The sequence below is a fragment of the Chinchilla lanigera genome, unplaced genomic scaffold (genome assembly GCF_000276665.1).
Source record: "Chinchilla lanigera isolate Chin_1 unplaced genomic scaffold, ChiLan1.0 scaffold00131, whole genome shotgun sequence".
In the NCBI taxonomy this organism is placed as follows: Eukaryota; Metazoa; Chordata; class Mammalia; order Rodentia; family Chinchillidae; genus Chinchilla; species Chinchilla lanigera.
Window position 1 is genome coordinate 3,178,631 of NW_004955532.1, and position 12,915 is coordinate 3,191,545.

The 12,915-nt window shown below is 43.4% G+C and overlaps 1 protein-coding gene across 2 annotated transcripts in view; it reads left to right on the forward strand.

Annotated features, from left to right (window-relative positions):
* Positions 1–12,915, forward strand: part of Rad54l2 (RAD54-like 2 (S. cerevisiae)) — a 94,029-nt gene that overhangs the window by 976 nt on the left and 80,138 nt on the right. The window contains exon 1 of one of the 2 annotated variants that reach the window (XM_005410318.2): positions 723–880. The exons of the other annotated variant lie outside the window; for it this stretch is intronic. The gene's annotated coding sequence lies outside the window, so the exon portion shown is untranslated. Of the gene's footprint in view, positions 1–722; positions 881–12,915 lie in introns of those variants that run through there. 2 annotated transcript variants of the gene reach the window in all.

Below are 12,915 nucleotides of genomic sequence, written 5' to 3' on the forward strand. Positions count from 1 at the left end.
TAGCCCTGGGGAGCTCCGGGCGCCCCGGGCTTGGCGGAGGGGCTCGGCTCCGTCTCGGGGCCCCGGCGGCCGGGTACTGGGGGCACTTCGTAGCCCGGAAAGGGAGTCGTGGAGACCTGAGACCTAACCCTAGCGGTGGTGCGCTCTTGGCCCTCGCTACTGGCGCCCGGGAGGTCCCCCGCGGCAGGCTGCACGGGAGCAGGCAGTGTTTGGGATCTGAGGGCCCTCTGCGCGCTAGTCCCCTCCAGCACACGGGGCTGTGTCTCCTCCATATCACTCCCGACGCCTGGAAGTCTGGCAGACTGGGGTCGGGCTCGGGGCGAGCACACATGGAGAATTCAGCTTCTCCGGGGAGACCGGGGAAGGAAGGAGCTCAGCGGGGCTCCAGAGAGTGAGCAGAGCTAGATCCTCCGCCTCCTCCTCCTCCCAGGCGAGGAGCGGCTCCAAGGCAGGAAACTTGTCTCCAAGAGTGAGTGGAGAGCAGGGAACGGTGCTAGCTGCTTTGGGTCAGGGTGAGCTTAGTGGAAATTGTGATTTGGGGATTGTAGAGGAGGGCTGGTAGGCTGCTAAGACTGGAGAGTCGGCTCTATGTGGGTCACGGTGGTGGTAACCTAGGAGATGAACGGGGAGTTTTGCGGAGGGGGGGCTTCCTGATAGAGAATGACCTCTTAATTGCAGGGGAGTGAGTGACTCAGATCTGTTCCTGGTTCTGTCTTTTGCTAGCTAATGTGGCTGACTACACTGGTGGCTGGACTTTGAGGTGACCGAGATTGGAAGGGGAATTTGGGAGTTTGATGAATTTGTTCCTCAGGAGAGGACAGTGTGAACTTTTCCTTTCTGCCCCGAGTCAGAGTGGTGGCTGTTCCCGACAATATTTTAAGTAAGACATTTCTTTGGGGTATTTGGATTCAAGGCTTTTCCTCTGTTTTTATCTTTCCTACTTTGTTTTTGAGTTGTGACTCATGCTTTCTCTTTAGAACTGGAGCTATTATTTATGATAGACAAATAGAAATTATGATACATCTAAGTTAATCTAAAAGCCCGTTTTTACTGACTTGTGTGCCATTGTTCAGTGTGTGTGACTCTAGAGAGAGATGTCAAACCCCTCATAGTTTAAGTATGTTGTTAAAAGCACTTTGTAGCCTTAAATCCACGAAACTCTTTTCTTAAGCGACGGTGTGATTGCATTAAATCTGTTAAATCCTAGTGACTGTCATTTCAGCACCCCTGCTGACTCTCACAGGACATTATCTTCATTAAAAGTGTTAGCTGTCTTCAATGAATTTGCTCTGTACATGTTGCCCTGTGAGTCTGTATCATTGAAAGGCAGTGTGTAATCTCCAACTCTGGCCTGCAGCTGTGGGCCAGAGCTCTGTATCAGTTATTCAGGCTAAATTTGATGTTGTCTGTAGGTAAGTTTGAAAGAGAACCCTATATGAAGACAAACAGTATCAGCTTCATTGCCCCTTCTGAATGTACTTAGAGTTTATTTAGGAAGTACTGCCTAGTTAGAGTATGGTAAAAGTTTGCATGGGAGATGTGAGGTAATTCTGTTTGTACCTACTCTGATGGTTCTAGTTATTCTAGGGATTATTTTTCCTTAAGCTTTAAAAAGTTACTTCCCTTCAAAAGTTGTGTTTGTCTTTTACAGGTTTCGTATCTTAAGTCACCTTTCATAAGTTCATACCTGCTGCATTGTGCTAGGCGCTACGTTAGGCACTTATACATCGGTGCTAATATTTTTGATTTTTTTTTTTTTGAGGCAGGGTCTTGCTCTATAATACAGGCTGGCCTGGAACTTGCCATGTAGTCTATGCTGGCCTCAAAGTCGCTCCTCTGCCTCAGCCTCCCCAGTGTTGGAATTGTGAGTGTGTGCTGCCATGCCCAGTTTCTTCTTTCTTGGTTGTGGTGGTTCGTGGTTTGAAGGTGGCTACATATCTGTGACTGAAAGAAACGATGGAGCCGTATCAAGCTGCTAGTCAGGAAACCCTTGAATAGAATCCTTACTGATTTTGAGTAGTGGCAGTTACATATCTTTACAGTTCCATGCAAAAACTGTTACGAGTAGAGTATAGTAGTGCATGCCTATAATCCCAGCACTTTGGGAGACTGAGGCAGGAGGATTACAGATTCCAGTCCAGTCTGGACACTTAATGATTTAGGGAGACCCTGTCTCAAATAAAAAATAAAAAAGGGCTAGGAATATAGCTCAGTGCAAAGGCCCTCAGTTCGATCACCAGGACTGTAAGAAAACAAACAACTGTATGTTTACATTGTCATGGGATTGTTTTTGCATTATTTTATTTAGATATACCAGTTAAATTTAACTACTTCTGTAGAAAAACTATAGGGTAAATTGTTTTGTTTCTGTGTGTGCCTCAGTGAGCAGTGATTTAGAAGTACTGTACATCTGTTCAGGTTGCCCAGGAGGCCATGGTGTTCTCCTTTCCACTGTGGTTTTGAGAGCATGAAGGCATTGCTTATACCTGTATGTGGTTCACTGTGTGTAGGCTGGGACTGTCTGCTCACTGCTTGGTGTGCTCGCCTCTGGAACATCAGGAATAAGACTGAGGAAGCCTGGGTCTGTTCCAAGTTGCTTGCCTCTTAGTTTTTACTGCATAAAATATGTTAACCTGAATGTTTTTCTCTTTAGTTGTTAGCCATCATTCCAATCTGGTAAAATGAAATTTCCTTTACATTTTTCTTTTATCTCTCTGCATATCTATCTATCTATCTATCTATCTATATCTATATCTGCCTATATATATATCTTTATCCAAAATAAATGAAGAAATTTAAAATCAAGACACTCAGATCTTAAGTAAATTCTTTGAAATTGCTCTCAGTTTTTATTTGGAATACTGTATTCACTTGGTCAAAGAAACTAAAAGCTGGTTCATGTGTTGCTTTGAAGGCGAGGTGATTACAGTAGCACCTCAGTTCACCTGTGTGTACTATGCTCACAATTTGGTTGCAGCCAGAATTGTGGAACAAATTCTGTGACTAGAACCACTGTGAGAACCATGCCTCAGTTCATGAACTCAGCTCTCTCCACTCTGCTGGTAGCAGACAGAACTGGACGAGAACTGAATCAGATTTCCCCATCAGGTCAACATTGACCCTAACCGCTGAACTTAATTTGGTTCTTGTCCAACTTGGTTTGCGGCTGGAATCGTGGAAAGAGTCAAGTTCGTGAGCTGAGGCACCACTGTTTTGGCTATTTCTTAGTCAAATGGGTCAACTTCAGAAATTCTTGGAAAGAAGGATTAGTGACTTTAGTTCTTTAAAAAAATTCTGAGTGTTGTCTGGTACAATGGGAAGAGCACGGTCTTCGAAGCTTAGAATCATCTCATCTTTGTTTCCTGCTCACATTTTGACCCTGGGTAAGTGCTTATCCTCTCTGAGCTTTGGTATTGTTTTTCATCTGTAAAATGATACTAATACAACCACTGTCCTTTTTTTCCGATGGTACTGGGGATTGAACCCAGGGCCTTTGCTTTGAGGTACATCCCCAGCCTTTTTATTTTGAAAAGGGTTTTGCTAGGTTGCCCAGGCTGGATTTGAACTTGGAACCCTCTTGCTTCAGTGTCCAGAGTAGCACCATGGCCGGCCTTCTTTGTAGACCACAGTGGGGCCTGGAGATCAGGAGCCTAGTGCTTTGTGGTTGGTCAGTGCTTGGGTTAGTAGAAGGTAGTGTGTATTATACAGGGGCCATTATTGTCAGAAATTAGTAATAGGAATGTGGCTGGGTGCTATGCAGGGATGAGGGCTGTTTCCTGTATCTGATGAGGAAGGTGGCTATATAGTGTGCATCTGCTGGGACTCATGCAGGGGAATTGTCGAGGTAGTCTTTAGCTAGTACTGGTTAGCAAGAGTGCACACTGTAAAGTCCAAGGTCATTGCTGGTTCTGGTAGATTTTTTTCCTGGCAGTTTCTGTGGAGAAGCCAGGAAGTGACTGGTCTGTCCTTATTTGGTAACAGTGGGCATACCCATTGACAGATTATGGCAGGCAGCATTAGGTTCTGTGTGTTTCTGATCAGGATATTTCTCTAGTTTTTTTTTTTTTCCCAGTTGATATCAAAGAACTGGCTTCGGTGTTTTTGCCTGGAAGGCTCCAAATCTCTAAATGCTGGCAAGATTTGTTGTCTTCCTCTAATTAGGGCTACTTTGATAGAATCTAACACTGTGTTCAGACTCCTTTCTTTTCTCCTTTTTTTTTTGACATTACTGGGAATTAAACCAATAGACATGTTTTTGATGAACAGAAGGTTTGCAGGTTTTGTTATAGAATTGTTTAGTTTTATTTTTTCCCTATGGGAGAAAAAATAACTCCCCTTAATATTCAAAAAAGTTGAGTAGAGCTCAAAAGTGATTTGAAGTAACTGGCGCCTGAATCTCTTACAGTTTTGTCCTAGTCATTCCCCCTGCTCTATTCAGGGTGGTCTTTAGTCCCCATTAAGAGTAAGTAACATTCCTCAAAATACCACTCTAGCCCCTGGCCTGTCTGTTCCAACATCTCACGAGGACCTTTATGAACTGGTCTGATCTCTTGTGTATGCTCTAGTTTCTCTTCTGCCATAAACCCTCTGGCAGTAGAAGCTAAGTTATAGTGAACTCCAGAAGGTCCCAGCATGCTAGCATCTTGTGCTAGTTTTCATCTCTGTTCTAGTATGTATCTGACTTTAAGACTAGAATGAAGGCTTCAGGCATTGCCTTCTCTTAGTAAAAGCCTTCCTGTTGTTTCCATAAATGCCTGTTCTTTGTATGACATTGCATTTTGTGCAAGCTACTGCCTCTTCCCCACTCCTCCTTTCCCCCTCTTTCCTCTCTTCTTCTTCCTCCTTCTCTTCTTTCTCCTCTCTCTCTCTCTCTCTCTCTCAAACACAGAGTCTTGCTATGTATTCCAGGCTGGCCTTGAAGTCACTGTCTCGTTAACAGTGCTGGCCTCAAACTCCCAGCAATCTGCCTGTCTCAGCCTCCTGAGTGCTGGGATTATGTGTATGCACCACTGTGCAAGTTTCTTTTGTTGTGCAAATTTCTTTTGTATGATCATACTGCACTGTTAAATTTTGGTATTTTGTGTTTCCATGCCTAGATTATGACCTACTTGAAAGCATGTCTTGTTTACCTGTGTATTATATTTCACTGGCTCTGACTATGAAAGGTTAGGAAGTCAGTTTATGTAGGGTTAGTGATGTGATATAGGTTCTGACTTTATGGCTGCATCTGACCCATGCTGGAGCAGTGTTTCTACCTTTGTACCCCCAGGATGCTGAAGGCAACACTGCCTTGCTGTGAAAATGTGTACTATTCCATATGTGCACGGTTTTGAAGCTGGGAGTTATTACCTTTTCTCTTTGGTCCTGCGAAAGTTTCTTTTGGGATGCTGAACATGGTGGTACACACCTGTAATCCCAGCTCTCTAGCGGCTGAGGTGGTAGGATCTCCATGAGTTCCTACCTGTGCTGCATAGTGAGTTCAGGGCCAGCCTGTCTCAAAAAAACGAAAAACAGTAAGTTTTCTTTGGGAGAGAATGTGGTAGCTCTGCATTGGTATTGTCTGGATTGGCTGTTTATTGCCCTGAGCACTTTGTCGTCATGTGTGAAGAAGTGACGAGTTATTTTAGCTGCCAGGTTTCTCCAAACTGTTGCCTAACTGCCACCTGCCTGGGAATGGGAAATGATTTTTATTTTTATTTTATTATTTTTGTTGTGGTGTGAAAACTTGAACCCAGGGACCTTTGCACAGGGCTACATCCCCAGTCCTTATTTATTTTTTATTTTTTGAAGCAGGGTCTCACTAAGTCACTTAAGTTATCCAGGCTCGGCTCAAACTTAAGATCCTCTTGCCTCAGTCTCCCAGAATGTTTGGGATTCCACGTGTCTGGGAAATGAATTTAGCACTAGGATATTGTGACTTCTGGCTGGTAGGCTTTTTGGAGACCTAGTTGAACTCACTGTTACTGTATTCAGCAAATAAGATTGATCAAACATTATTTAGGAATTTGAATGTAGTGACTATCAAAACATTTGTACCAGTTCTCTGCTTAGCTGTACTAATAGTGAAACTGATATATTAATTCTCTTTCAGGGCTGGGCATGGTGATGCTCGCCTGTAATCCCAGCACTTGGGAGGCTGAGGCAGGAGGATCATTGCAAGTTCAAGACCAGCCTGGGCTACAAAGTGAGCTCAAGGCCAGCCTGAACTGCATAGTGAGACCCTGTCTCAAAAAGACAAAAAAAAAATCTCTGTCAGGATGCTGGATGTTCTGAGTTATTTATTTAGAAGGTAATTCATTCAGTCATTCTTAGTTCTTCGTAGTAAAATAACTTAAGAAAATATCATCTAAATTACTTTAGTTTAATTTTCATTTACTAATTTAGTTTACTTTTCATTTAATTTAATTTTCATTTACTTTCAGTTATTAGTAAAATAACTTAAGAAAGTATCATCCAAATTACTTTAATTTTCATTGTCTCCCCTCCTTTCCCCTCTCCTCTCCTCTCCTTTTTTTCGTTTGTTTTGTTTTGTTTTTCTGCCGGTACCAGGAATTGAACTCAAGACCTTGCGCTTGCCAGGCAGGTGCTTTGTCGCTGAGCTAAATCCCCAGCCCCTCCTCTCCTTTTTTTCTTTCGAGACAAGGTCTCCCTGTGTAGTTCAGGCTGGCCTTAAACTCACTATGTAGCCCAGGCTGGCCTCGAACTTGTGGTGATCCTCCTGCCTCAGCTTCCTGAGTACTGGGATTACAGGAGCATCCCACAATACCTGGCATCATGCTAGTTTTCTGATTCTGCATTTACTCTGCTTCATATCTTTGCAGGATATTGATAGGGTTTCCTACTTCAGCCTTCATGCCCCTAACAGGTACACACACACACAAAAGGAGGCACCACACAGGCACCAGAGGCAGCCTAGTGACGAGAGCTGGATGGGGAGGAGGGTAGGGGAGCCCCCCCATATATCACTTAATGGTCAAGAGAGAAAAACCTAGAACCAGGTGGGGATGAATTTGCAATTGAAGCTCATGACATTAATAAAAGTCTTCCTCCTAGTATGATGTTGTGTAGAGCTTGGGAGAAATGTGGAATTTGGGAAGCAATCCCTTGTGTGTGATTCTGGCTTAAAATTACACTCCACTTTCATTGTGTCTTGGTCTCACTGTTGTCCACTCTTCCTGTCTCCCTTCCTCTCCCATGTTCCGGTGTCCCACCGTAGCCTGGATGCTGGTTGTCCACAGTCCATGGCTTCAGTGCTCCCTTCCCAGGTCTCAGACCCTTTCCTCCCTGACTTTGTGCTCTGACTGCTGTACCAGGTGCCATCCTGAATTCTGTCTCCTGGGGGCTTTCAATGCCCATGGGCCACCTGTGCTTGGGTTGTTTTCTTTGTGTTTTGAGAGGAGGGAGGTCAGGAAATGTGCTGACCCAGTTGCAGGCAGTTCCCACTGCCTCCCTGGAGTTGGGCTCCCCCTCCCCGTCAGGGTCCTCCTGTGCTGCCACCCAAGTGCCCCACTTCCCACTGCAGCTGCTTCCTTTTTCCAAAAGGTGTCCTTTTCTCAGGCCCATCACCTGTGACCTCATTTTAGGGCTTGTGCTCTTTCGTATTTTCTCCATCCTTTCTGTCACCTTTGTTTCTTTTTTTTCTTTTTTTTTTTTGGTCTTTCGAGACAAGTCTCACTGTGTAGTCTAGGCTGGCCTTGGACTCACTATGTAGCCCAGGGTGGGCTTAAACTTGCAGTGATCCTCCTGCTTCAGTTTCCTGAGTGCTGGGATTAGAGGCACCTGCCATCACACCCGGCATATCCCTATACTTTTCAGCATTCAATCTTTTGCTTATGGAAAGTCCTTGACTTTTTTCCATGTTATGCAAGTGTAGTAGTATTTGTGCACAGTAAAATTGCAACATTTTATTTATTTTTTATTTTTTTTATTTTTTGGTTTTTCTCCGGTACCGGGAACCGAACTCACAACCTTGCGCTTGCCAGGCAGGCGCTTTTTGCCGCTGCGCTAAATCCCCAGCCCCTGCAACATTTTAAATTAGGGAAAGGAACCCGAAAACCTGCATCTCAGTATTAACCACCATTAAGAATTTGACCTATATTTCTCCAGATTTTTTCCCACTGTGCCTACTAACAGATGTGTGTGTAAGATAGAGTAATTCCTTTTGTGGAGATGGGATTATAATATATATTGCCTTTCTGTAACTTGCTTTTTTCTTCATTTGATGCTTTTTTTCTTGAGCATTTTTCCATGTTTAGGACATAAGTATCTCTGATGTCTTTTAATAGTCATATAATATTACATTGTGTGTTTATTTATATCAATTTTTCTAGTTCACTAGTGGTAGACATTTGTTTTTCTTTTTTTTTTTTGGTAGTGGTGGTGGTATTGAGGATTGAACCAAGGGCATTGTACTGAGTTATATCCCCAGTTATATCCCCAGCCCTGTTTTTGTTTTTATTTTGAGACAGATCTTGCTAAGTTGGCCAGGCTGAACTTGAACTTGTGATCCTCCTGCCTCAGAGTGTTTAGATTGTAGTCCTGATCTACCACATCTGTGATTGTAATTGCTGATTCTTTGTAGTTACAAGCATCCTTGTATATATTTTAGGTGTACCTCTTTCTGTACTTCGTATACTTTTTATGGGATAGGTTCCTACAAGTGGAATCTCTCTCTGTCTCTCTTTTCTTGTACTGGGGATTGAACTCAGGGCTTTTGCACTGAGCTATAGCCCCAGCCCTTTTTATAGCTTTTGCACTGAGCTATAGCCCCAGCCCTTTGTGAGACCTTTAGGGTCTCACAAAGTGGCTAAATGCCCAGGCTGGGCTCAGGTTCACAGTGATTCCCCTGCCTCAGCCTCCTGAGTGCTGAGATTACAGATATGTGGCACCATGCCTTGCAAAAGACCTTTTTCTTAATGTTTGTTCTCCTTGTTCTGACTAACTCTCCTGTTCACCACCATTTTTCTTCAGAGAAGAGCTGCACATGAGTAGACTTTTCTTTTAGCACTGGGAATTGAACTTAAGACTTCACATTTTCATTTTTCATTTTGAGACAGGATCTCCCTAAATTGCCCAGGAGCCAGAGTGCTGGGATTTAGGCATGAGCTACCAAGCCTGCCAGGGTGGACTTTTGTTATGGAAAATTTCACACACAAAGTAGAGTGAGGACCCTCATTGTTACGGTTTACGTAACAGCTGTTCCCCAGAAGGCTCCTGTGTTCCGGGACAGGCTTTGGAAGGTGGTTGTATCACGGGACGCTACCTTCATGAGTAGGTTAACCCACTGACCGCCTCGGAGCTGAGTGTACTATTAGGAGGTGGGGCCTGGGGAAGAAGTCGGTAACTCAGGGCTCACCTGGAAGGTGTTCTGGGTCCCAGCCCCTGTCCTCTCTCTGCGCTTTCCCTTTCTGCTTCCTGGCTGCTGTGAGGGGAGCAGCTGTCCTCTGCCGGGCCATTCTGCCTACTTCTGCCCTGCCAGATGACCATGGCTGGAATCTCTAAACCCGTGAGCCAAAATACACTTCTCCCTTACATTGTTTTTTTTTAGGTATTTGGTTGCAGTGATGAAAAACAAAATCAAATAACAAACAAAGAAACAAAAACCACAGTGATGAAAAGCTGGCCATTACACTCACGTACTTATCATTGTTTCAGCAATTATCAACACTTTCTCTTTTTTTTTTTTTGGTACTGGGAATCGAACTCATGACCTTGTGCTTTCCAGGCAGGCTCTGTGCCAGTGAGCTAAATCCCTGGCCCTTCCTCAGTTTTCTTACAACATACTCCCCACTTTTTGGCATTTGTAAAGCTAAATCCTAGTCACTGTCCCTGGGTGTTTCTAATAGGAACATGTTATTTTAAATAGGAACATTTTATTTTAAAAACATGACTATGAAGCTATTTTCTCCCCTGATAAAATTTAACAATACTTCCTTAACAGAGAAGACTTGGTTTTTAAGCTTGGCTCTGATACTTGATGTTTATCTTGGACAATTCACAAGCTCTTTTCCTCATCTTGAAAGGTCCTGAGGATAGTGTTGATAATCCTGCCTCATAGGGGTGTCGCAAGGCTATCTCATTTATTCCCGCATAGAATGCACAGTACTGTACTTATGGGGGGTATCAAACTTTTTGTCTTTATATTTAAAATGTTTGTGCCAATATTGTGTGGACAAGATATTATGCTGGTATCTTGTACTCTGAATAACTACAATGAAGACAACAATATGCAATGTATTAATTATTGTAACTCTCCTGCAAACCTGTTCTGAAACTCTGTTTCATTGTTATTTTTATATTTTTTTCTGTTTAAAATACGTGGAAAACAAGTCCAGTGTGGAAGCACATGCCTGTAATCCCAGCACTCAGGGTGTTGAGGGAGGAGGATTGTTGAGAGTTCGAGACCAGTCTGGGCTACAAAGTGAGCTCAAGGCCAGCCGGAACTGCATACTGAGACCCTGTCTCAAAAAGATTAAAAAAAAAAAAGAAAAAAGACAAAAAGGAAAAAAAAATTTAAAAAATTTTGCCTTCATACTTTCTACATTCAGCAGATAAATATTTGTCTTTTTGACACAGGGTCTTGCTTTGCAGTTCAGGCTGGCCTTGAGCTCACTTTGTAGCCCAGGCTGGTCTCGAACTCGCAACGATCCTCCTGTCTCAGCCTCCAGAGTGCTGGGATTATAGGTGTGCACCACTATGCCCAGCTTTAGCAGATAATTGTTGAACACCTGTGTGTCAGCTGAAATGGAGACACTGAGCTTGGTTTCCAGGGCCCACCACTTTGCTGACTCTGCTTGCCTCTGAAATGTGTCATTACCCACTACCCCTGCGCTGAGGACCAAATCCAGGGCCTTGCCAGTGCTTTGCAGATCCTCTGCCACTGAGCTAAACACCTAGCCCTTCGATGGCCTTTTAAAAACTGTTCTTCTGCCCTTGATGTGGATGTAACCCAGGTTTGTTTTCTTGCGTTCCCTCTGTACGTCTGGCCCCTAGAGATCTCACTCTTCTCCTCTCACCACTTCACGTTATCTAGATGACTCAGTTTATAACTCTAACCTTGGTTTCTTTTTTCTTTTCTTTGTTTGGAGACAGGATCTTTGCTATGTAGTCCAGGCTGATCCTGAACTCACTGTGTAGCTCAGGCTGGCCTTGAATTCACATCCTGCTGCTTCAGCCTCTCAAGTTATGAAATTACAAGTGTGTGCTACTGTGCTCGACCAAGCCTGATTTCTTAACCATGCAACAAACCCACTCTTTTTTTCTTTTCTTTCTTTTTTTTTTTTTTTTTGGTGATACGGATGTGTGTTAAGTGTACTGAACTGAAATCTGCAGGCCAGGGCTATGGCTTGGTCTCAGGTACTGACTGCCCAGTTTGAGCACATCTCTCACCAGTCTGGGTCTTGGTGTCCTCAGTCATGAGGCTGGAAGGCTGGACTAGAGATGGAAATCCCACACACCTATAAAAATCTGTCAGCTATGAGAAGGTGGTTTCAGAACTGTTCTACTGATACAGCTGGAGTCATATCCATTACACTGCCCCACAATTAGTTTTTAACTCCCGAGTCCTCAGAAATGCAGGCTTCGGGGCTGGGTATTTAGCTCAGCGGCACAGTGCCTGCCTGGCAAGCGCGAGGTCGTGAGTTCAATTCCTGGTACCGAAAAAAAAAAAACCACACAAAAAACAAAAAAAAGAAATGCAGGCTTCACCCTTATGACCTTTTCCTCTGTTTTGTCCTCAATGTAGGCCTAGTTGCTTTGTAACTAGTTCTTAAGTTCACCCTGAATCCTGGCTCTTTCCAGAATGTTCTTTTGTCCCTTTTAGCTTTGTATTTGTATTCACATAGTTTCCTTTGGCTGTATTTACTTTGTTTCTCTTGACCCCATGTTCTGGCTGATTGAAATTATGATTATCTTCTCAGGATTGGTCCAGGTAAATTCTTTCTGTTCTGACTTTCACGAATGGCAAAGAGAGTGGAAACCAGTGCATCATTTCTCACAGTATGTTGGGTACTTCGGATTTATGCACCTAATTTTGTTTTTTTACCATCAAGATTATAATCTGGCCGGATTATTATCTTGCAGTACACTAAAGAGTATAAGCAGTAGGATGTGGTGGTACACACTGTAATCCCAGCCCTTGGGAGGCTGAGTCAGGGAACACCGTGAGTTCAAGGCCAGCCTGGACTACATAGTGAGTTCCAAGGTCAGTCTGAACTATGTAATGAGACCCTATCTCAAAAAAAAAAAAAAATTGTAATTTTGAGTACAGGTGCCATGCTATTTACATTGTGTATAATTTTGCATCCTACTTTGTCTAGCACGTTTTGTCCCCCAGTACTGGAGTCTAAACCTAGGGCCTTTGCACTGAGCTATATTCCTGGCCTTTGTTATTTTTCATTTTGAAACACAGTCTTGCTAAATTGACTAGCTTGGCCTTGAACTTGAAATCTTCCTGCTTCAGCCTTCCGAGTAGCTGAAATTATGAGTGAGTGCCATCACATCTCGGTGTAAGTAGGGCACTGCTTTCCTGTCCAAAACACGTCTGCTGTTGATTCCTCTGTTATTGTATTGTTCTTACTTTGATGTTTTGGAGATAGGGTCTTGCTATGTAGCTCAGGCTGCTCTTTGACTCTTGCTGTTCTTCCTAATTTTGGTGGAGAGCAAGCCACTTTTTTTTTTTTTTGTAGTACTAGTGATACAGGAAAATAAAAACTCTCAATCTGAACGATATCTGGGACGAGTTTGTGTTCTCTAAAATTGAAGAATGAATTTTAGGAACAACGGAGGTTAAGAGCAGAATATATTTATTGAGGGAAAGAAAGCTTCTGTCCAAGAGAGGGACAGAGGGGGCCCGAATGGGTTGCCCAAGACTCTGTCTTTTCTAGGGCCTTTTATTTTTTATTTTTTATTTTTTTG